Source organism: Perognathus longimembris, chromosome 2, assembly GCF_023159225.1.
Source record: "Perognathus longimembris pacificus isolate PPM17 chromosome 2, ASM2315922v1, whole genome shotgun sequence".
Classification (NCBI taxonomy): domain Eukaryota; kingdom Metazoa; phylum Chordata; class Mammalia; order Rodentia; family Heteromyidae; genus Perognathus; species Perognathus longimembris.
In genome coordinates this window covers 137,440,310-137,464,050 of record NC_063162.1, presented here as the reverse complement: position 1 = coordinate 137,464,050, position 23,741 = coordinate 137,440,310, and the positions used below count along the sequence as shown (strand labels likewise).

The window sequence follows — 23,741 nt, the reverse complement described above, 5'->3', positions numbered from 1 at the left end:
GTCCAAGGCCCAGGACTGGCAAAAAAAAAAAAAAGAGTAAAGTCAAGATAATTTTCAGGAATGCAGGGTTATGGGCCAACAAGGTGTAGATTGGGGTGCTATGCATCTTTCCTTTTTCCCATGCAGAAGGGAAGGAAAGATCACCACTTAAATCTGAGACAGATAAATGGGGTGCCACAGATATATTTGTAGAGGGCAGGAGACATGTGGATCTCACATAGTCCCAGATGGAGAAGACCAGCAGGACTGGCTCTGATACTATTGGACATCTTTCCTCACTTCCTGGGCACAGACAATGGAGAGAGAACTCCTGCAGAAAGAATCACTAAGAAATGTTCTGGACCTTCAAAGAGCAGCACAAGTCCAGGGCCCCTGCTCAGAGAGCCCAGGCCAGGTCACCCCGAGAGAGAGCAAGAACACTGGCTTGGGTATTATAAGAGGATGGATTAGACTGAATTAGACAGTTCCTCCATGGCACCACCAGAAAGCCAAGGCTCAATCTAAAATGTCACCAGATGGTGGCAAAGGAAATCCATTGTGGTTCCTTTGCATTCCTCTCCAGACTGTTTGGTAAGCCAATTCTGTCAGGAAAGAGGACTTTGTGGAACACCCAGGTATGCAGGAACTAGGGAGTTCGAGGTACAACCACCAAGAAGTTTGTCCTAACATCTGGAGAAGCATTTAGGCTTCTGCAAAACCCGGGGAGAATCTCCTACCTGTCCTCTGTCTGCCCTATCACTCCCTCCCACCAAAATACCATTCTGATTATACAATATTAATCATCTGGATGGATGTACCACACAGATCATGAGCATGGGTGGATGTAGCACATATATTGAGTCTGTATCATATTTATGGTTAGCATCTAGCAGCTTGGCATTAGAGTCAAGCTTGGACACACTGATTCTACATCAATGATCAGAGAAGAAGATATAAATGGTGCAACACCTAGCCAGGATTCTTTTCCTCAATTATTCATTGAAATGTGTGCTTTGGCATCTTGAAAACCCAACATGTTCTGTAATTCGAAACTATTCCTACCAGCCTAGCACACATGGTACCCAGCACCAGTTAGCTTTGGACATGAACACAGCTCACAACTTAGAATCTTGCTACTATACTCTTTCTGCCCCAGCCAGAAAACTAAGTCAGCTTCTACCACAAATCTAATCCAAGAGGATAATGTAATTCCTTTTCGGTTCTTCAAATGATCTGTTTTCCTCTCTTCCTTCTTCCCTGCCTCCAGCATCTTCATTCTAAATATTTATGACATCATCATGCATTAGCATTCCCCAAGACATCTTTAATAAATAGGCTGGAGGGAGAAGGAGACGTCTCTGCTTGAATATTAAGCATTAAATTTATAAATCGCATAATCCCCCTAATTAAGTTGAATTTAATCCTGTGCATTAGATTAGGAAAAGGAACATGCCTGGGAAAGGGAATGGTGGAAACTGGAAAGGCCAGGGAACCTCCGCCAGGCTCGGTCAAGTTTAAATTCTAGCCACTGCATCCTCTTCTTCTTGGATGTACTGCCTGACAGCATCGCTGGGACCAAAGCCAGCAGCAAGGCAGGATGGAGAAAGGACTTCCTTCTTCCAGCCTTATCCCCACTCCCAATGCACAGGACAAACTCTGAGGCCTGCAGACCAGCCAGAGAGGTGATACCCCCCGCAGCTAGAGCAAGCCTGGACCTGGCCTTGCAGCCATCATCTCTGATGGGAAGCTCTCCATGTCCAGGCCAGAGCAGGACCTCCCACATGTGCATTTGTTCCCCCAAGGAGTCGCTGAGTCTCTGCAGTGCTGGCCCACAGCATTTTATCATGGATGCTGCCCAAAGCATTTCACTGGCTTACGACCTCCCCCTCCCTGGCCTCCAGGAATGTCCTCCTGAGGCATCTCTTTCTTCTCACACAACCCAGGGTGACCTGTGTCACCTACTCTTCTCCCTAAGAAGAACCACATATTGTAGCCACCCCTACTTATTTATCACCCAGCATTTACTGAGTCCCCAGTATAGGCTGGTCCTCTTTCCAATCTATGAGGAACCCACCAGAATGAAATAGGCCATGCCCTCTGAAAGCCAGGAGTTCAAGGCTCCTGTTCTCCCAGGTATACAAAAAGGTCATGTGTTCCTTGAGGACTGAGGGCATCTGGCTTCCCCTCCTCCAGAGCCAGGCAGTGGGCACAGGTGTGGTCAGTAGATGTTCTGGGGAGGGGTCAGGAGGAAGAACCAAGTACACGCCATTAGCCAATGTCCCCACTGGGTGAGCCTGGCCAGTTCATCATTCAGAGACCCTCGAGAGGGTGGGAAACAGAAGGAAAAGCCCTGAGGCTTGCCCGTAGAAGGCTCCCATTCTTGCTGCCTGGAGAGTGTAGCTAAGCAAAGCAGGAAGAAGCACATGTGAACCTAGATAAGAACCTAGATCAGTCTTTCTCATAGATAGTGCCCAGGGCAAGAGCACAAATCAGCCTATAAACAAAGGTCCCCCCTCCTCTTGTCCCTTCTCTGTCTTTTGCCAACTCTGAAGTGGATCTGTACAACTTTGTGTAGACACAAAAGGCCACACACCCACAGCTGTTGGGTGCCACGTTTACATCTGGCAGGGGTGGAGCCTCACTTGGGCAGAGTTCTGGTATCTCAGGTTCATGGAACAATTTGTAGAACCAGACAGTGCCCTGTAGAGAAGGTCACAGCATGAGGAGGCTGAAGAGCAGGGGCCCTAGGCCCCGGCTTTAAGGACAGGGCTGCTGAGAACAGCTCTTGCTGATGGACTCAAGGGGTGAAGATGAGAAGTTCTACAGGTGGGGAGAGAATTGAACAGGGTGCTGTGTTCTGATGGCAGGAGCTGAAGAGACAAAGGCTCAGAGATGTTCATGCCCATAGAGATAAAGGCTCAGACACATTCAAAGCTTTTAACAGATGGCAGACACAACATGCTCACGGGAGGTAAGTGAAGTCACATCCTGCACAGGCCATATTACAGGAGCAGTGGTGTAGAGGAGACTAAAGCCAGTGAACACAGCCAGTTCCTCACTCAAAGCAGTGTCCTCCATACAGCTTGTGGTGCCTTGGTCAGGAGAGGTCCTACCTGAGTCTCCCTGTGACTATGTTAGGCCTGGCATTTCTTTCCTACCAATCAGTGGGAAGTGGTGGCTTGCATACTGGAGTTCGTATCAGTAATGCAAGAGCATTGGGACTTACAGGGAGAAAAAAGCAAGCAAGCGCCTTGAATCCAAAATGGAAAAAGAGCCCAAGATGTGCTGTCAGGAGTACAGGAGGAATGATCAGCTTCCCTGTTCCCTGAAAGGTACATTCTAGGCAATCTTTGACATTCAAAGCTAGGTAAGGCTGGGCACCAGTGGCTCATAGCGGCCCTATTAGCAACTCAGGAGGTTGAGATCTAAGGATCATAATTCAAAGCCAGCTCATACAGAAAAGTCCTTGAGACTCTTATCTTGAAATAACCACCCAAAAGGCAGACGTGGCTCTTTCCTGTCTTGCAAGATGGCAGGTGAAAAGGCAAAGAAGCCGAACACTAAGGAGAAGAAACCTAAAGCCAAGAAGGCTGGTGCCGATGGCAAGGTGAAGAAGGCTGCCCCTAACATCTAAAAAGCCCAAGAAAGGGACTCCCCACTGCAGCTGAAACCTGGCCCTGGTCGAAGGAATTGGCAGATATTCCCAGTCTGCTATGTATTCCAGAAAAGCCATGTATAAGAGGAAGTACTAGGCTGCTAAATCTAAGGTTGAAAAGAAAAAGGAGAAGTTCTTGCAACTGTCACAAAACCAGTTGGTGGTGACAAGAACGGAGGTACCCGGGTGGTTAAGCTTCAAAAAATGCCTAGATACCACCCCACTGGCGATGTGTGTCGGAAGCTGCTGAGCCATGGCAAGAAGCCCCTTCAGTCCCATGTGCAAAAGCTGCGGGGCCGCATCACTCCAGGGACCATCCTCCTCATCATCCTCACTGGGCACCACAGAGGCAAGAGAGTGGTTTTCTTGAAGCAGGGCAGTGCCTTACTTCTTGTGACTGGACCTCTGTCCCTCAATCGTGTTCCTCTGCGTAGAACACACCAGAAAACTTTTTATCGCCACCTCCACAAAAATTGATATCAGCAAGGTGAAGATCCCCAAGCACCTCACCGGAAGCCCAGACACCAGGAGGGCGAGATCTTCCACAGAGAAAAAGAGAAATACAAAGTTACAGAGCAGCGCAAGGTTGATCAGAAAGCTGTGGCCTCACAAATTCGATCCCAAATCAAAGCTGTTCCTCAACTCCAAGGCTACATGAGATCTCTTTTTGCTCTAACAAATGGGATTTATCCTCACAAAATAGTGTTCTAAACTTACCAAGAGCCTAATTAAATCATTTATACGTTTAAAAAAAAAAAGGCAGAAGTGGGGTTGGGCCTTAAGTGGCAGAGCACCGGGCTTGAGCAAAAGGCTAAGGGACAGTGTCCAGGCCCTGAGTTCAGACCTTAGAATCAATGCACACATAAGGAAGGTGGGGAGGGAAGGAGAAAGGGAGGGAGGGAGGGAGGGAGGGAGGGAGGGAGGGAGGAAGGAAGGAAGGAAGGAAGGAAGGAAGGAAGGAAGGAAGGAAGGAAGGAAGGAAGGAAGGAAGGAAGGAAGGAAGGAAGGAAGGAAGGAAGGGGAGAAAAAGGCTAGGTAAGCAGCTCCTCTAAGTCCAAATAAAACAGGAATGGAGGAAGTAGCTCTTTGTCTGGAGCAGGTGCATACAGGGAGAGTTCTGCTTGTATCAAGCCAGAAGTCGATGAAACCAAAGAAAACAGTGCAAGAGAGGAAGCAAGCCTCTGCTCTGGTCTGGGGTCAGGCTGGATGCGGAAAGTCAGACCAGCCTCCACCCCTCAGAATGGAGGCTCCTCTCCATACGACACAGGGAGCATCCTTCCCATGCGCACCCATCTCGAACTGGATGAAAAGTGGAATCAGCAATATAATCATGACAGTGCTTTATAAATATGCATGGGAAAACCTAGAAGGAAACACACCCTGGTATTTATTTACTATGGCTATTTTGAGGCTATAGAATTGTGGGCGATTTTTAATTTTCTATTTTAAAACTGCATGCATCTTCCCCATCTCCAGTCCCCTTTAATTATTTTAGCCTTCTTAACACATTGCCTATGGCTTGCAGGCTCCTGGTACATGCAAAGTGATCCGTCTGAAAGTACATTGTCAATAGCTCCTACCGGGAGTAAGGAAGGGCAACCACAGGCTGCAACTGCAGACAGCAATCCAGACAGACCCTCAGGAGTCAGAAAGCTGGTGGCTAGACCTGGGTCAGCCAGTCAGTGCCCTTGGAGCCAAGCCCAGCTCTCTGCACTAGAGATTGCAGGTAGAAAGTAAAGAAAGCCTGTGCCAAGACCGGGGAGGAGCCCAGGTGGCCGAGAATACAAAGCATTCATCTTAAGAAATTCTGCCTGGCAAGAGACCCTCTGTCTAGAAAGAAACTCTGATATATGGAGGACCAGGAACCATGCAGAATGAAGGACCATACACAGAAGAGAGGGTTGCACCTTGGCCAGGTAGAACTGAAGCAATCAGCTCTGGAAAAGGGAGGAGAACAGGCAGGTAGGGAAAGGGCTCATCTGAGCCCTTCTCAAGGTCATCCTACAGGATGAGCCTGTTGGTGTGGGCTCCAGCCGGGAGCTGGTGAAGACTCCAAGCCCCCTCAGCATTTCCCTGGGGCTCTGCATCCAACCATGCTGGCTGATACTCTCGGGGAATTGGATTTTAGACTCCTGAGCAGGAGAGAAGGATAACAAGATTACAGTACTCCCTGCCTTTAGGGACTGAGAATCATACTGGGAAGGCACAAGTCCCGAGAAGCTGTGTCAGAGAAGCAGAGTCATGCCCCAAGTGCCACTTCACAGGCACGCGTAAGTCGTCACCTTGGAATGTGGTAGCTCCTGGGTGTTCTGCAGGGCTCTCGGCTCTTCTCAGCAGACCCTCCCTAACCTTCCAGCTCCCAAGGAGCAGCTGCAAGATACAATGTGTGTGCAAGGGAGGGGTAATGTCAGCCTTTTCTTCCTCCACCCACACAATGCCACATCCACAGGCTGACTAGACCTGGCTTAGCGGTAGCCAAGTACACAGCTTTCCAAGGCCCATCAGAGGTCAGAGGTGTAAATTTTCAGCATGCATGCATTCTACAAACTTCTATGGAGTAGCTAGGTGCTAGACTACAAGACGGGTGAGGCTACTGACCTCACCGAGCTTGTACTCTTCATAGAAGACATTAAAGAAAAAGGATAAGAGAAAATAAAATTTTATCTCCCCAACCTGTTATGTTTAGAGTGCCAAAAGCTCAGTTCCCAGGCATCTTTTCTGCACCTATTGATGATGTATCTTCTAATGTATCTTCCAAACTCACATCCAAATGTCTACTCAATATCTCCTCTAGGATATGTATATGTATGTAAGTCCATATAAAACATATGTACCTTTCTGTCACTATGATAAAATGGCTTAAGTAACCGACTTCCAAGGAGGAAAGGTTTACTCAGGCTTATATTGTTGAGGTCTCAGGATATGGTGACTTGGCCTGGTGCTTTGGAGCCAGTGATGAGTCAGCACATCGTGGTGGGGACTATATAGCAGAGGAAACTTCTTACTTCATGGCAGCCAGGAAATAGAAGAGGAGGGCTCCAGGATTAGAATGTCCCCTTCATTGGCACACCCTCCAATGACTTAACTTTCTTCCACCAAAGCTCCATCTCAAAGTTTCCTCAACTTTCTGATAGTGCCAAGCTGAGAACCAAGTATTCAACATGTTGGTAGGACTTTGTAGGACATTCTAAATCCAGACCATAATAATAAATAAATTTAAGACATAGATAGGTCTTCAAGTTAACATGGTTATGATGAACTCCTGATCTTCTCCTCTCTGATCCTAAATCTCTTCTTCATTGTAAACTCCCTATATTGGATATGATGCCAATAAAGATGTAGAAGACTGAAACTGACACTCATGTCTTGGGAATTTGCAGAGCCTTGTAACTTTCCCTTTAAGATTGTTCAGCTGTACCTTCTTGTCTCTCAGCCTTCCAAGAAGGTTGGTATCCTTAAATAGGCCTAAGTCTTCCCTCAATCTCATTTCCCAAGGCCTACTCCCTAAGAAAACTAAACAAAACCCCGGTGCTGGTGGCTCACATCTATGATTCTACCTGATATCTGAAGATCACAGTTCAAAGCCAGCCCAAAAGGCAGGAAAGTCTTACCTCTTAATCTATCTCTAATTAATCACTCCTCTAATTAGCCTTATCACTAATGAATCACTGAAACGGCAGAAGCAGGGCTGTGACTCAAATATTAGAGTGCTTTAGAGTGCTAGCCTTGATCAAAACATCCCAGGCCTTGAGTTCAAGCCTCAGTATTGGCACAAAAAGAGAAAGAAAACTCATCAAGAATTGGAGTAGGGACAAGGGAAAGGAGAACCAGGCAAGGAAGTCTGGGCTTGGAATACAAGGATCATCACCTATGTATGGTCTAACTTGAGATATACAACTGTGTTCTCACATAATCCAGTGACAAGTAGAACACAGATCTCCCTCACAGAATCTGTCAGGGACACAGACTGACATTCTGACTACCTTATCTCTGGTGTTACAGATAATGTTTGCAGTAGAAGAGTTGGTATATGTTGGCCTGTCTTGAGTATCTAATTACAAAAGTAAATGATAGAGAATGGGTTTTTTTTTTTTTTTTGCCAGTCCTGGGGCTTGGACTCAGGGCCTGAGCACTGTCCCTGGCTTCTTCTTGCTCAAGGCTAGCACTCTGCCACTTGAGCCACAGCACCACTTCTGGCCATTTTCTGTATATGTGGTGCTGGGGAATCGAACCCAGGGCCTCGTGTATACGAGGCAAGTACTCTTGCCGCTAGGCCATATCCCCAGCCCTGCGGTTTCTTATTATCTGACAGTCAATCCCACATCCATTGGCATTGGTTTCAACACCCCTCTGAAACCTCAAAGGCAAATATGTAAACAAGAAAAACCATAGCTCCCGGGAATCCAACTGTCTCCAAGTTAGCAATGGCCTCCCTAGACTCACTTTCCACACCATACACAGAGTACATTCACTCTCATTGGCTCATTAGCTCCAAGCTCCTTCACCTCCTTGGTCCCCTTCCCATCACACCAGTTTGCTGTTTCTTGAACTTCATGGAGCCCTTGATGGTGATCATTGCCATCACAACCAGAAACCACCTGAACACCCCATCTCTAGAGGAAATGTGGGGCTGACGTTTGGTCTGGTGACTACTGCCTCCATTTACTCTGGACTCCTCACTGAAGAGAGCTCCTATGGCCTTTGGAATGTCTTATTAATGCCCACCCAGGTTAGCAAGTCCTCAGTCAGTGATAGTCACGCCTCATACAGGAAAGCCCTGGAATGAAGCCACACACTCAGAGGAAGGCATTGTCCCAGAGCAGACCGTGCCACAGGTGCCTGTGAATTTTAATTTTCTCTGGGAGCATTTTGCAAAGTAAAAGAACTTCAACATTGAGATTGTGCTCGGTCTCACAGATTTGGGTGGCAAAAGACAAAGCCTTTGGGGCTGCCCCTTCATGACAACTTGAATAGTAGAGTTCCTCCCTTGGGGTGGCAACCCAAAAGGCTAAAGGTAAGTATGAAACATAAATAAGCCCAGCCCTTTTTCAGGTTCCCACGTCACATGAAAAGTTGCCTTGGCACAAAGAAGAGCAGGAGGTAAGAAACGAACCATCAAACCCACTGTTTAAAAAAAATTATACCCACAAGTCAGATTTATGTTGTTTTACTTTTTGTAGAATTTTTCCCCTTTGTCACTTTTTGATTTCTGTACCTTTTGTCTTATATGTAAGTTTATCTGATTTGAGGAAGGTAAAGGGAAGCACAGAAGTAGTGGGACAAAGGGTGAAGTAATGTAGCAGGAATACTCACTAGACACTATGTTGAAAATGAACTAGAGGCGGGGGGAAAACTGAGAGAAAATGCAGGAAGAGGTGACACTGTTCAAAAAGAAATGTACTCTCATGACCTGACTTCTATAACCGTGACCCCTCTATACATCACCTTTACAATAAAAATAAATGTTTAAAAATTATACCTACAAATCAGGTTTTCAACCCATTCACATGGCCCCAATAACCCCATCAATAAATTCAGGTGAAAGAGAACTGCTGTAATATACCTAAGCATAAAGAAGAAGCTATGCATAATCTTCTCTGAGCCTTCACCTTTCACCTGAAAGGAAGACTATAAATAATTACTCGTTCAAAACTTTGCAGTATAGCCAGGAACCAGTGGCTCACACTTGTAATCCTAGCTACTCAGGAGGCTGAGATCTGAGGATCATGGGTCAAAGCCAGCCCAGGCAGAAAAGTCCATAAGACTCTTATCTCCAGGGCTGGGGATATGGCCTAATGGCAAGAGAGCTTGCCTCCTATACATGAGGCCCTGGGTTCGATTCCCCAGCACCACATATACAGAAAACGGCCAGAAGTGGCACTGTGGCTCAAGTGGCAGAGTGCTAGCCTTGAGCAAGAAGAAGCCAGGGACAGTGCTCAGGCCCTGAGTCCAAGGCCCAGGACTGGCCAAAAAAAAAAAAAGAAGAAGCTCAGGACAGCATCCAGGCCCTGAGTTCAAGTCCCAGGACTGGCCAAAAAAAACAGACTCTTATCTCCAATAAATTACCCTCCCCCCAACCAAAAAAAAAAAAAAGGCTGGAAGTGGCACTCTGGCTCAAATGATAGAGTACTAACCTTGAGCAAAAGAAGCTCAGGGACAGTGCTCAGGCCCTGAGTTCAAGCCCAGGACCAGAAAAAAAAAATTACCACAGTCAGATGTCAATGACCCACATCTACATTTTTTTTTTGCCAGTCCTGGGGCTTGAACTCAGGACCTAAGCACTGTCCTTGGCTTCTTTTTGCTCAAGGCTAGCACTCTACCACTTGAGCCACAGCGCCACTTCTAGTGCTGAGGAATCAAACTCAGGGCTTCATGTATATGAGGCAAGAACTCTTGCCACCAGGCCATATTCCCAGTCATGGCTCACATCTATAATCCTATGATCTTCAGAAGTTCAAAGCCAACTCAGGCAGAAAATTCCCTGAGACTCTTATCACCAATTAACCAGCAAGAAGCTTGAAGTTGAGCTCTGTCTCAAGTGGTAAAGCGGAAGATTTGCATGAAAATGCTGAGAGCATGAGACCCTGTGCTCAAGTTCCAGAACCCCCCAATAATGCAGATGACAGTCAAAAAGCAAGCACAATGAATAAAAATAACCAGAACCAGCAATCAACAGAAATAGACTTTCAAAAGATCATATACTAAAATTCTAGTGTTAGGTTATTTTTAATTATATATCCTTTAAGGAAATAAAATTTAAGCTTTAAAAAAATCCACAAGAAAACAGAAAGATATTTGCCAAATGGCAAAGCAAGTTTGGAAAGGAACTAAGTTGAAATTCTAGAATTTAAATAGTCATTAGAATTAAAATCTCTGTAGATGAATTTAGATATTCTAAAGAGATAATTCATAAAGTATATGGTACATTAGAAAAAATAACCCCATGGAAATCAGGGTGTGATATCTAAACCGTATACAGAAAAAAAAAAAAATAAGAGAGAGGAGAGGAGAGGAGAAGACCTCAGGCTTCCTAAAGAATAAACAAAGTTAGAAAGGGCATCGCTCCTCTATCTACAATCCAAATTCACCACGTAGGATCAGGTGTAGCAGCACATGCTATAATCCTAGCACTCAGGAGACAGAAGCAGGGGAAATGCAAGTTTAAGGACAGCCTGAGCTACCTAGTTGAGACCCTGTCTCAAAAAATCCAAGCCTTGGGGAGCTCAATGGTAGAGGTTTTGTCAAGCATACACAGTTCTGGATTAGAGACAGAACTGGTGGGGAGGGGGGCGGGGAAACCAAGCAATCTGAAAACTGACCTTTTCGTTGTTGCTGCTGCTGCTACAACTGCTGTTTGAGCCCTGTCGTGTACTAAGCTTACAGATTACCAAGTACCTGAAATTTAGGGAAAGTCAAGCACCTCCGAAAAAGATTCAGGGCATGAACCCTGGGGCAGGTCCCCTAGATACTATTTAAGAAGTTACCTGGTAAGGAAAATTCAACTAATATATCAACTTTTTTGCTAAAGGCCAAGTATGACATAGTATGAGAACTAGAAGCCCCGGGAACTGTGGATGCAAAGGAGTTCGCACCCCTGGCAGGCTCTCCTCTGCAAATCTCCTCTCACTAAACACACACAAGAAAAATCAGACCAAGAGGGAACTCCCAAGGGAGCCTCCCTTGTCTTGCAGGCCTGGGGCAAAGGAATTCTACAGAAAGAATTCATACATAAAATATGCTCCAGGACCACAATTAAGAAAAACTACACATAGATGAGAGACACTTGGAAGAAAAAGAAACAACCTCTGAAGTATTAAATTAAACAACATACTTCTAAAACATCCATCGGTCAAATAAAGGAATCACAAAGAAAATGAGGAAATACTTAGAATTGCATAAATACAAAAAACCTATCAGAAATTGCGAGCTACGGTGGAGGTAGTACATGTGTACAGTAGAAAAGAAAAGAAGAGCTCAGTAAGATAAGCTCCCAAAGAACAAATGGGCTCTAAAATAAACAGGAGGGGGCAGGGGGAAGCCTAAGAAAAGAAATCAGACAGGGGCTATGGCTCAGTGATAGAGCACTTTGATCTGGTTTTCTGGTTTTGTTTGTTGTGGTATGGGAGTTCTTTTGACCCTGTGCTTCTGCTTTTTACAAAAAGACAAGTAAGTGAAGGTGCTGGTAGCTCATGCCTATAATCCTAGCTGCTCAGAGACTGTGGTCTCCTGGTGACCAGAGAATGGTAGTTCTAGAACAGCCCAACCAAAACAGTTCTGAGGGGGCTGGGAATATGGCCTAGTGGCAAGAGTGCTTGCCTCATCATACACATGAAGCCTGGGGTTCTATTCCCCAGCACCACATATATAGAAAACGGCCAGAAGTGGCTCTGTGGCTCAAGTGGTAGAGTGCTAGCCTTGAGCAAAAAGAAGCCAGGGACAGTGCTCAGGCCCTGAATCCAAGGCCCAGGACTGGCCAGAAAATAAAATAAAATTTTAAAAAAAAACTTCTGAGACTCCATTTCCAAAGCTAATCCACAAAGAACTGGGCTGGAGGTGTGGTTCAAGTGGTAGAACACTAGCCTGTCAAAAGTAAGAGGCCCAGAGTTCAAACCCCCATTCCAGAAAGAAAAAAAAGAAAGAAAGAAAGAAAGAAAGAAAGCTCTCAACAAACTAAGAATATAGTAAAGAATTTTTTTCAAACTGATAAACGCTCCAGCAAAATGCTGTATCTAGCATAATATTTACTTAATGATGAAAGGCTTTAATATATATCATAGTTTAATTGTGATGATCATGCTCAACAGACTTACAAGTAAAAGCTAAGAGAATAAAACCTCTAGAAGGAAATATAGGAGGGAAACCTTTGTGGCCTTAGGTTAAGCAGCAAATCCTTAACACAATCCTGGAGAGAAATTTGATTAATGAGACTTTGTCAAAATTTAAGATATTTTGCTCTGTGAAAAGCATCATTAAAAGAGTGAAAACATTTGTAAGTTGCTGACCTGATTTTTTTTTAAAAGACTAGCATCTGAATATTAAAAAAAACCCTCGAAACTCAACAATTATCAAGCAACAAAATACTTCAATATATGAAAGATTTAAAGATACATTTCACCTAAGAAGATACACAGACTGATAAATACATGCTCGACATCATTAACCACCAGGGAAATGGAAATTAAGGGCATCATTGATGGCATACCTATTACAGGTATACTGCATACCTATTGTAGCAAAAAGGCAAAGATAAAAATAAACACTTGAGACAGTAGTTTGGCATTTACTTATTAATTTCAGCATTCTCTTACTGTATGTATAACCCAGAAACTCCACCCCTAGGTATTTACTCAGATGAAACAAGAACCTGTGTTTGCAATCAAATGCATAGGTAGATATTTATAGCAGCCTTATTCCTAATATACCAAGCTTAGAATCTAAACAGGCATGGTGGTACACACCTTTAATCTCGCTACTTGGGAAGCTGAAGCTGGATGATTGCTTAACTCTTGGAGTTCAGAGCTAGCCTGGGCCACAAAAAGGAAAAGAGAATTGCCATCTAGATTGTGTCGTAATGTCTTTCAACTAAGGAATGGGTTAAGTAAACTATGGCTGTATCCTCATAGCACCAGTAATAAGGAATGGACCAGTGAGGTCTCGTATGTATCACATGAGCCTAAAGAAACCAGATCTGCATAGCTCATAACAGTTTAGTTTTCAATTCATTTGTCACCTTTGGAGCATGCTAGAGAACCAAACTGCTATTTTTAAGAATTATGCTTTTGTCTTCCTGTTCTTTCACATAACCAAATAAGTAAGAAGGGAAGTTTCTCCTTGTAGAAGTACTCCTAATAAATGAAGAAGGAACAATAGAATCATAATATCTCCACATTTTCTATCCCCTAATGAATTAATATATCAAAGTAATAACCAGTAATGTCAGCTAACATCATAAAATGAGAAGTGAAAGAAAGAAAAGCAGACATTGTCTGCTTCTTGATAGAGGTTTGCAAAATCACCTGTCAAGTGTTCTTGAAAAGGAATCTTAATCAAATCAAGCCTCTGGATCTAAGCACTAATTTACGGGTAATACAAGAAACAGGTGCCTGTTAACTAGCATAGTAAGAATGACACAAAGTCCACACTGTTGGAAACTAAGGAACAAACAACCCAATTCCTCAGCGCTCCCACACAAAAAAAAAAGTGGAAAGAAATGGAGAGATTTAAGGGACATATGACTAACTTGCAAATAATGGATCTTACCTAGATCCTGACTTGAATGGAGAAATTGTGAAAGCCAGAGAAAAAGAAGAATAAGAAAAAATGGAAATTAATGAATGATCAAAATTTTAGGTATCATAATATTGTGGTTGTATGATTTTAAATGAATTATTTTTAGAGGTGATTCCTCAAAAAAACTAAATATATAACTTATATGACCCAGTGATTCCATACCTAGACCTTTATCTGAAAGATTGCAAGACAGGACATAATAAAGGCGTCTGCCCAGCCACATTCATTGCAGCACGATTTCCAATAGCCAAACTATAGAATGGAAAAAGGAATGGTGGACAAATATATAATAGTCATAATAGTCAATGTACCCATGTGAAAAAGGAAGGAGAAACCTGACAGAACTGGTAGAGGAAGGAGTAGGTGGGAAAAAAGAAGAATGACAGAAGACGTGACTAATCACGATGCACTCACTGTACACTCAAATTGGGACATGTTAAATTGTAACCCCTGCTGGGCACTGGTGGCTCATGCCTATAATCGTAGCTACTCAGGAGGCTAAGATTTGAGGATTGATGTTCAAAGGCAGCCCAAGAAGGAGAGTCCATGAGACTCTTTTTTTTTTAATTTTATTTTTTTTCTTATTTATTGTGAAAGTGATGTACAGAGAGGTTACAGTTTCATACATTAGGCATTGGATACATTTCTTGTACTGTTTGTTACCTCCTCCCTCATTCCCCCCTCCCCCCTCCCTTTCCCTCTCCCCCCATGAGTTGTTCAGTTGGTTTACACCAAACAAACAATTTTGCAAGTATTGCTTTTGTAGTCATTTGTCTTTTTATCCTGTGTCTCTCGATTTTGGTATTCCTTTTCAGTTTCCTAGTTCTAATACCAGTATACACGGTTTCCAATGCACTCAGATAAGATACAGAGATAATGCAGGTACAACCACAGGAAAGGGATACAAGAGGATCATCAACAATAGACGCTACGATTTCACATGGCATGTTGAAAATAATTACAACAGTGATATATCACTCGTTTCCATAACATGGAGTTCATTTCACTTAGCATTATCTTATGCATTCATAGGGGCATAGCTATTAGGCTCTTGTGATCCTCTGCTGTGACTAGCCTAAACCTGTGCTAATTATTCCCTTTGAGGGAGACCATAGAGTCCATGTTTCTTTGGGTCTGGCTCACTTCACTTAGTGTAATTTTTTCCAAGTCCTTCCATTTCCTTACCAATGGGGCAATGTCATTCTTTCTGATAGAGGCATAAAATTCCATTGTGTATATGTACCACATTTTCCTGATCCATTCGTCTACTGAGGGGCATCTGGGTTGGTTCCATATTTTAGCTATGACAAAGTGTACTGCGATTAACATTGTTGTGCTGGTGGCTTTAGTGTGTTCTTGTTTGTAGTCTAGCTCATAGGGGAGCTCTATGTTTAGCCTTCTGAGGAATCTCCATACTGCTTTCCAGAGTGGCTGAACCAGTTTACATTCCCACCAACAATGAAGTAGGATTCCCTTTTGGCCACATCCCCTCCAACATTTATTATTGTTAGTTTTCTTGATATTGGACATTCTTACTGGGGTGAGATGGAATCTCAATGTTGTTTTGATTTGCATTTCTTTTATGGCCAGTGATGTAGAGCACTTTTTCATATGTCTCTTGGCCATTCTCATTTCCTCATCAGAGAAGTCTCTTTTTAAGTCTTTAGCCCACTTGTTGGGGGGACTGTTGGTTCTTTGCAGTTTTGTTTTGAAGGAATTTAATTTTTTTAGTTCTGCATATATTTTAGATATGAGGCCTGTGTCCATTGTATGGACAGTAAAGATCTTTTCCCAATCTGTGGGCTTTCTGTTTATCTTGTGAGCTATGTCCTTTGCCCTGCAGAAGCTCTGCAGTTTGATGCAGTCCCATTTGTCCATCCTTTCTTTGATTTGTAGCATTTCTGGGTCTTTGTTAAGGAAGTTTCGTCCTGTGCTAAGGAGCCCAAGTGTTTCTCCTACTCCTTCTTTTAGTGTTTTCAGGGTATCTGTTTTAATTTCAAGGTCTTTGATCCATTTGGAATTGATTTTGGTACAGGGTGATATATAAGGATCTAGTTTTAGTTTGTTGCAGGTGTTGAACCAGTTTTGCCAGCACCATTTGTTAAAGAGGCTATCTTTCTTCCAGACTATTTTTTTAGCTCCTGTATCAAAGATTAAGCGGTTATAGTTCTGTGGGTTCATTTCTGCGTCTTCAATTCTGTTCCATTGGTCTTCAGGCCTGTTCTGGTGCCAATACCAAGCTGTTTTTATTACTATAGCTTTATAATACAGCTTGAAGTTGGGTATTGTAATTCCTCCAGCATTGTTCTTTCTGCTTAGGATTGTTTTTGCTATTCAGGGTCTTTTATTGTTCCATATGAATTTCTGGATTGCTTCCTCTATTTCATTAAAAAATGGTGTTGGGATATTAATGGGTATTGCATTGAATTTGTAGATAGCCTTTGGCAATACTGTCATTTTGACATTATTAATTCTTATCTCTTATTCACCACCAGAAAACTGGAAGTAGCTCAAAGTGGTAGAGAGCTAACCTTGAGCAAAAAAGCTCAGGGATGGCTCCCTGACCTGAATTCAAGCCCCACAACTGACTCTGTGTGTGTGTGTGTGTGTGTGTGTGTGTGTGTGTGTGTGTAATTTTAATAAACTAAAGCAAATAATGTGAAAAGTCACAATATATCAAGCCCATCTGAGATTCATACCACAAAGTTCAGTAACGGAATATCTACTGATGCAATAAGCCATAGTAATGCAATACACAGAAGGAAGTAGAAAAACTGCATCATCAATGTAATAGTGACAGAAAATATTTTACCTAGAAAAAGCATTAGGAGTTGGGCACTGGTGGCTCATTCCTGTAATCCTAGCTACTCGGGAGGCTGAGATCTGAAGATCATGGTTCAAAGCCAGCCCAAGCAGGAAAGTCCATGAGACTTTCCCCTTGTTACTAACCACCAGAAAACTGGAAGTGGTACTGTGGCTGAGAGCAAAAGCTCAGAGACAGAACCCAGGCCCTGAGTTCAAGCCCCATGATGAAAGGAAGAAAGAAAAGGAAAGAAGGAAGGAAGGAAGGAAGGAAGGGAGGGAGGGAGGGAGGGAGGGAGGGAGGAAGGAAGGAAGGAAGGAAGGAAGGAAGGAAGGAAGGAAGGAAGGAAGGAAGGAAGGAAGGAAGGAAGGATAGAAGGGTGGGTATCAGGGCCTTAACAGATTAGAAATAGGCAAGATTTTCTTAATAGCAAACAAAAACTTATAAAACCTTAGAGTGAAATAAAAATATTTATTTTTCAAATCAGGAACACTATTTTCTTTGCTTCTACTGAGCATTGAACTGGAAATCTTAAAACTCTAATTACTTGACGAATATGTGCAACAATTCTATGTATAACAATTTTTCAATAACTGAAATTCATAAGAAAATTTGGTAAATCAGTAAATAAAACTGAATCACAATCCTCTATGTCAGCATCAAATAGAACAATTCCAGATACACTTTGCAGTAACAAAAACAAATATATAGTACTTATAGATGGATATGTCTGACACGTCTTATTCAAGAACATACAACTGGTCTAGAAACTGCAGGCTAAAACAGGAAGATCACTTGAACCCAGGAGTTGAAGATTAGCCTGGGCAACACAGAGAGATACCATATAAAAGAAAGAGAGAAAGAGGACTGGGAATGTGGCTTTGTGGTAGACTGCTTGCCTAGCATGTATGAAGGCCTGGGTTTGATTCCTCAGTACCAAATAAACAGAAAAGGACAGAAGTGGCGCTGTGGCTCAAGTGGCAGAGTGCTATCCTTGAGCAAAAAGAAGCCAGGAACAGTGCTCAGGCCCTGAGTTCAAGCCCCAGGACTAGCAAAAAATAAAATAAAATAAAGGAGGAAAGGAAGAGAGATGAGGAGAGGGAGGGAGGAGAGATGGAAGGAGGGTGTTTCACATATGAATTTTTTTTTCATTTCTAAGGCCATGGGAATATGTACCACACTTTACTTAATCACTGAATTATTGTAGGACAAATTGCATTTTTTTCCAGTTTGCAACTATCACAAACAAGCCCATTATGAGCAATCATTTAGAGGGTTTGAAACTACAAGTTAGATTTTTTATTTCTCTAAAATAAATAGCTGGGAGTCATAAAGCATTTTTTAATTGACAATTTTTTAGAGTGATTCTACCATTTACCTTTCTCATCATCAGTATATGAGAGATACAAGATAGTCAAGTTTTTCTCCACAGCCTCAACAATATATTGTATTTCCATTATTTTATTGTATTTATTGTATTGTATTGTATTTACATTATTGAAACTATTCTGATGGATGTGTAGTGGGGTTTCTTGACTGCTAGCAGTGTTTAACTTTTTTTTTTGCCAGTCCTGGAGCTTGAACTCAGGGCCTGAGCACTATCTCTAACCTTCTTTTGCTCAAGGCTAGCACTCTACCACTTAAGCCACATCACCACTTCTGAGTTTTTCTGTGTATGTGGTACTGAGGAATCCAACCCAGGGCTTCATGCATGCTAGGCAAGCACTCTACCACTAAGCCACATTCCCAGCCGGTGTTTAACATTTTTTGACACACCTTCTCACTCTCTGTATATCCTCTTCAATGAAATGACAACACCTATCTTTTGTCCATTTACTTGTTTAATGTTGTTTTAAGAACTTTATGTAATCAGATATAAGCTCTTTATCAGATACATGGCTTGCAAATACTTCTGCCAATCCATGGCTTTGCTTGGCTTGACAGGGTTTTACACATTGCAAAAGATTTTTTTATTTAGATAAAGTTTGATTTACCAATATTTTTCTTTTTGGTAGTGAGTTTTGCATCATACCTAAGAACTTTTCTCCAGATCTTCTGCTTTCTTTGAAAAATGTTATAATTTTAAATGGTTTACTTTTAAACCTAAAACCCATTATTAGATAAATTTTATATGAGGTGTAATGTTCATATGGTTAACTCAAGTTATTTTTGGTTTTTTATTTGGGGGAGTTGTTTTGTTGTTGTTGTTATTGTTTTTGACTGATAAGTTGGTTGGTTGGTTGGTTTATTGCTTGATTGTTGATTACTTCCTCAGTTGAATTACTTTTTTCACTTATTTAAAAGATCAGTAGCAGCCAGTGGTTCACATCTGTAATTCTATCTACTCAGAAAGCTAAGATCTGAGGATGGTGGTTTGAAGGCAGCCTTAGCAGAAAAGTTCATTGGACTCTTATCTCCAATTAACCACTACAAAGCCAGAAGGGGAGCTGGGGCTCAAGTGGTAGAGAACTAGCCTTGGGGGGGAAGAAAAACCAAAACAAAACTAAGAGACAATGCCCAAGCCCAATGTTCAAGCCCTAGAACCAGTATCAATCAATCAATCAGTAGGTACACAGATTTAAAAGACAAAAGTTAAACTCTCCCTACCTGCAGAGAACATTGTCAGCCTCTGCAGAACTTTCCAGGACATTTGCAAGAAAAGCTCCTGGAATTAGTGAACCCTATCATCTAGGTCACAGGACATAGAGCCAGTCATAATTCCATCAGCTAGCAGCTAACACAAGCAAACCAAAAATAAAGTTATAATGCTGCACACAACTACTCAAAAGTAAATTCAATACCTAGTCATAAATCTTGAAAAAAAAACCTCAACATATATAGGATGTATATGCTGAAAACCATAAAACACTAATAATGGAGGAAACTGAAGATCTAATTTAAGTAGCGAGACAGAGACTGTGTTCATGTGTTAGAAGACTCAATATAGTAAAGACATCATTTTTCTTCAAACGGATATGCAAGACAAATACAATTACTACCAATATATCGGTGCACTATAATTGCTCATTTTTTCTTAAATTAGTTTTCACTCATTGCAATTGAAAAAAAGCATGAATGTGTACGTGTGCACACATGCTTTATGGAAGTGAAGTGTTAGGCCCCACTGCAGCTCTGTAAAATACAGCTCATGGTTATGCTTGGCTATACGTCCATGGATGTTGTGGATCACTACAGCATGTGCTACTTTGCCTTTTCCTGTCCTTCGGCCTACCTGGGACGTGTGGATCTTCCTCTCAGCACCAAGCTGAGCGCAGATGGGATCCGGAATAGATTCCAGAATGGATCTTTTTTATTATTTGGATATTTTTTATTATTATATTGGGAGTACTAGGGATTTAACTCAGGGTTTTACACTTGCTACACAAGCCCTTAAACTATGTATGCCCCGAAACCTTGTGTGGGTGGTGGGGGAGGTAGATAGAATGGATTGTAAGTAACAAATTAGTGAGCATCGGAATATATATATATATATATGTATATATATATATATATATATATCCATAATAGCTTCTGCTCTCCAAAATCTTACAGACTAATAACCAGAAAGAAATAACTGGGGATAATAACATACTAGCATCTACCTTTTTGCAAGTAAGTTAGGAGAATGACAGAATAAATAAAAATGTCATGCCATACTACATGGCCAGGCAAGATTTTGGCTAATCCTGCAGGCTGGCTAGTGACTGGGTCAATAAAAAGAACTAAGGCTTTCTGAAGCAGAAAGCCTATGACAGCTCCACAGAAAGAGAGAACAATCTGTGACCCCTCCTACTTTGAGTTGCCCTTCTCAGCCTTTTATAAGGTCACCTCTCTAGCTGATCCAGATTCTCCCCGCCTCCCTCACCTCAATGGTTCCTTCTAAAATTTAAGGGGACTAACTTCTGCTACCTCAAAATGGCACAAAAATGTAAGTAAAGACCAGCTCAAGCTGAGCTATTCTTCCCCTCCTCTCCAAGCATCAACTCCTTTTGTGCCAAAGTCATAGGACTGTTATGAAGAATAAACTAAGATATGCACACTACCTGAAACATAAGACACACTTAAGAAAAAGTACATACTTGAGAACTGAGACACACTTAAGAAATAAAAGTTTTTAATGCACTCTTGTGAGTGTCTTATATTTATTTGCATGGTCATTCCTACTTCTCGCTCTTTCCTGAACTCTGTACTTCTGAGTTAGATCCTTTTTATTAAAAGTTAATTTGGGGGAGGGGGTTGGGGAAGAGGGAAAGTGGAAGAAAAACGAGGGAGGGGGGTAACAATATTTGACAAGAAATATACTCACTACCTTATGTATGTAACTGTAATCCCTCTGTACAGCACCTTGACAATAAAATAAAATAAAGTTCATTTTTGTTATTCCCTTTAAAAATAGGTCCACTACTGAAAAGCTCTATTGGTTTTTGGTGGTGGTGGTGGTGTTTTTAAAGGCCTTTATTGCACCTTCATTTTGAGGAATATTTTCACTGAGTAGGTTTCTGGATTAGCAATTGTTTTCTTTCTCTGCTCAGGAGATAATCATTGCATTGTCTTTTTGCTTCCAATATTCCTGATAAGAAGTCAGCTATTAATCTTCTTTCTACTTGTTTGGAAGTCATGTCTACTTCAACTCTTAGAGTGCTTCTCTGTGTGTGTTTTCTTAATCTTTCTTTTTTAATTTATCTTTCTTGATGTTCATGCTGCTGCTTTGAAAAAATTTTGTTTATTATTGTTGATGATACTGTTTTCTCACATAACTGCTCTTCCCTCCTTCTGGGGTTACCATTGCATAACATTACATCTTTTCACCATGTTCCTTCTATCTCATATCCTTTTCTAAATTTTATATTTTTTTAATTCTAACATTTTTCCAGCTTATTATTTTCTTCTGCTATCAGGCCCATACTTTCTTTTTTTTCATATCTATAATTTCCCCTTTTGTTTATAGTTTCCTACTCCCTGTTGAAACCCTCTACCTTATCATCTAATTTCCTACTATGTTAATGATGTATTTTAAAGTACAATCTAGATTATTTTAAAATCTGTACTTACAATGAGTTAATGTCTACTATGCTTTTGGGCCTGTGATCTTGTCTCTAGAAGTAACTGACATACATGAAACCCAATGACAACACAATTATGGTCAAATCTAGGTCCTTATCTTCCTCCATTTCTCTGAATATAGTTATGTTAATCATTTTCTCTACCAAGTGATGCTGTTATACAATTTCTAAAAGTTTATATCATGGTCCTTTAAAGGGATGCTCTATTTCTTCCTTCATATCATCCTAAATGGCATTTGAGGACCTTGTGAATGAACCAAAGTCTTAGCCTTTGATCTTACAAATTCTACCATGCAGCAAAGCTGAATGAGTCATCATTGCTTGCTGCCCTGTATTTAATGAACTGTCTTGCTTTTCTGGCCTAGTGCACAGTTTGGACTTATTTTCAGCATGCAGGATGTCCCCTGTCTGTATCTATCTGTCTAAATCTTATCATCTAAGTTCTAGATTAAATGACATCCTTCCCCCAAATTAAACCCTGAATCCTTTTGGCTCCTAATAATCGCATTCTTCTCGGATCATCAGAGCTTTTTATCTGGATGACGCTCATATCTGTGTCCTATTTCCACTTGCCACTAATTGCTAGTAAAATAGCTGGTGGACCTGGGCAGCCTCTATTTCTACCTTTTCTCTCCCTTCCAGTAGTGTGGCTCCCCACTCAGAAACCATCTCTTCTTCACTCTATTAGTTCTTGAAGAGCTAATTTCCACTCCTGACTCCAGGACTAAGGTTCGGTTCAAAGCTGGGCCAACAGAACTTGAACTTATGATCCTTGGCCATGAACTTGTACAGAAATTAGACTAGTTGCTAAGCAATAGATGGAGGGATGGATGGATATCTTCTCTCTACCTGAAATGTAATAAAGGCTTCTATGCCACTTTGAGGAGAAGCCCAGAATATTCTATACAGATCCTCTCCTGTCCTCCTTCTCAACTGCCTTTTGACCTCTTCCCTTGCTTATCTTCTCATCTGCTCCACTTCAGCTATTCTGGCCACTTAGATATTCCTCATACATGTGAGGACTAATCCTGCCTTCATGTTTTTGCCCTATCTCCTGAATATCTTTTCCTCAGACACACATTTGACTCACTCCAAATGGAGACTTCCAGAGCCTCTGCACAATCCGACTTGTTCAGTGAGGCCCACCCTAAACACCCTATTTAATGCTGGCCCCAGCACCATTCCAGTGTTCCTAATGTCCCCAATTCCTAATTCTGCCTAATGCCCCCAAAGTACTCCTTTTTCCAAGTCACTTCTCCTTCTAATGGACCCTATAATTTGCTTACTCATACACTGACTGTATGCACTGGAGTCTAAGCTCTCCAAAAGCAGAGCTCTCTGCTCTAGAAGTGTCTCTGGCTCCAAACAGCACTACAGAAAGAAGCCTCCACTTACTTTTGCATCACCTGAAGTCATCCTTAGTCCTACAAGCAGCACCTTGGCATCCCATTCTTCATGTAGGTACTCAAGAAATACTGATGCCCCATTCGGATATGTATTCTGTGTAAATTCCAGCTTTGGGGACTGTTAGGGACCTGGTTCATATCCACTCTCCCAAACAAGGATACCCCCTTGCTGCTCAACTTCCCTGAACTCCTCCTTCCTGGAAGAAAAATTCTATTAGCCAGGTAATGAAATGAAGTCAGGGAAACATGAACTTCCACTGGACCCAGAGAAATTGAGATTGAGCGGAACAGCAACTCTAGGTAAAATAGATCTGTAGAAAGGCAATAAAATAAATCTGGAGCTCCAGTAAATTAGAAGCTCAGTGTGGGTCAAATGGCTTCCTGATGTCAAAATGTAAATGTTAACCCAAAATGTCACGCTTTCGCCCTCTGCGGTTCATTTCATGTCTATTATTTCACATTAGTTTCAAAACGGCTTTACGAAACAAATCATTCGCATCTTAGAAGATGAGGAATTGATAGTAAGGAAAATGGAAAGATACAAA

General features: G+C 41.9%; 1 pseudogene; it reads left to right on the top strand.

Moving 5' to 3' along the window:
• Positions 1-3,508: 3,508 nt before the first annotated feature.
• On the top strand, positions 3,509-4,392 carry LOC125347149 (annotated as a pseudogene).
• Positions 4,393-23,741: the final 19,349 nt, after the last annotated feature.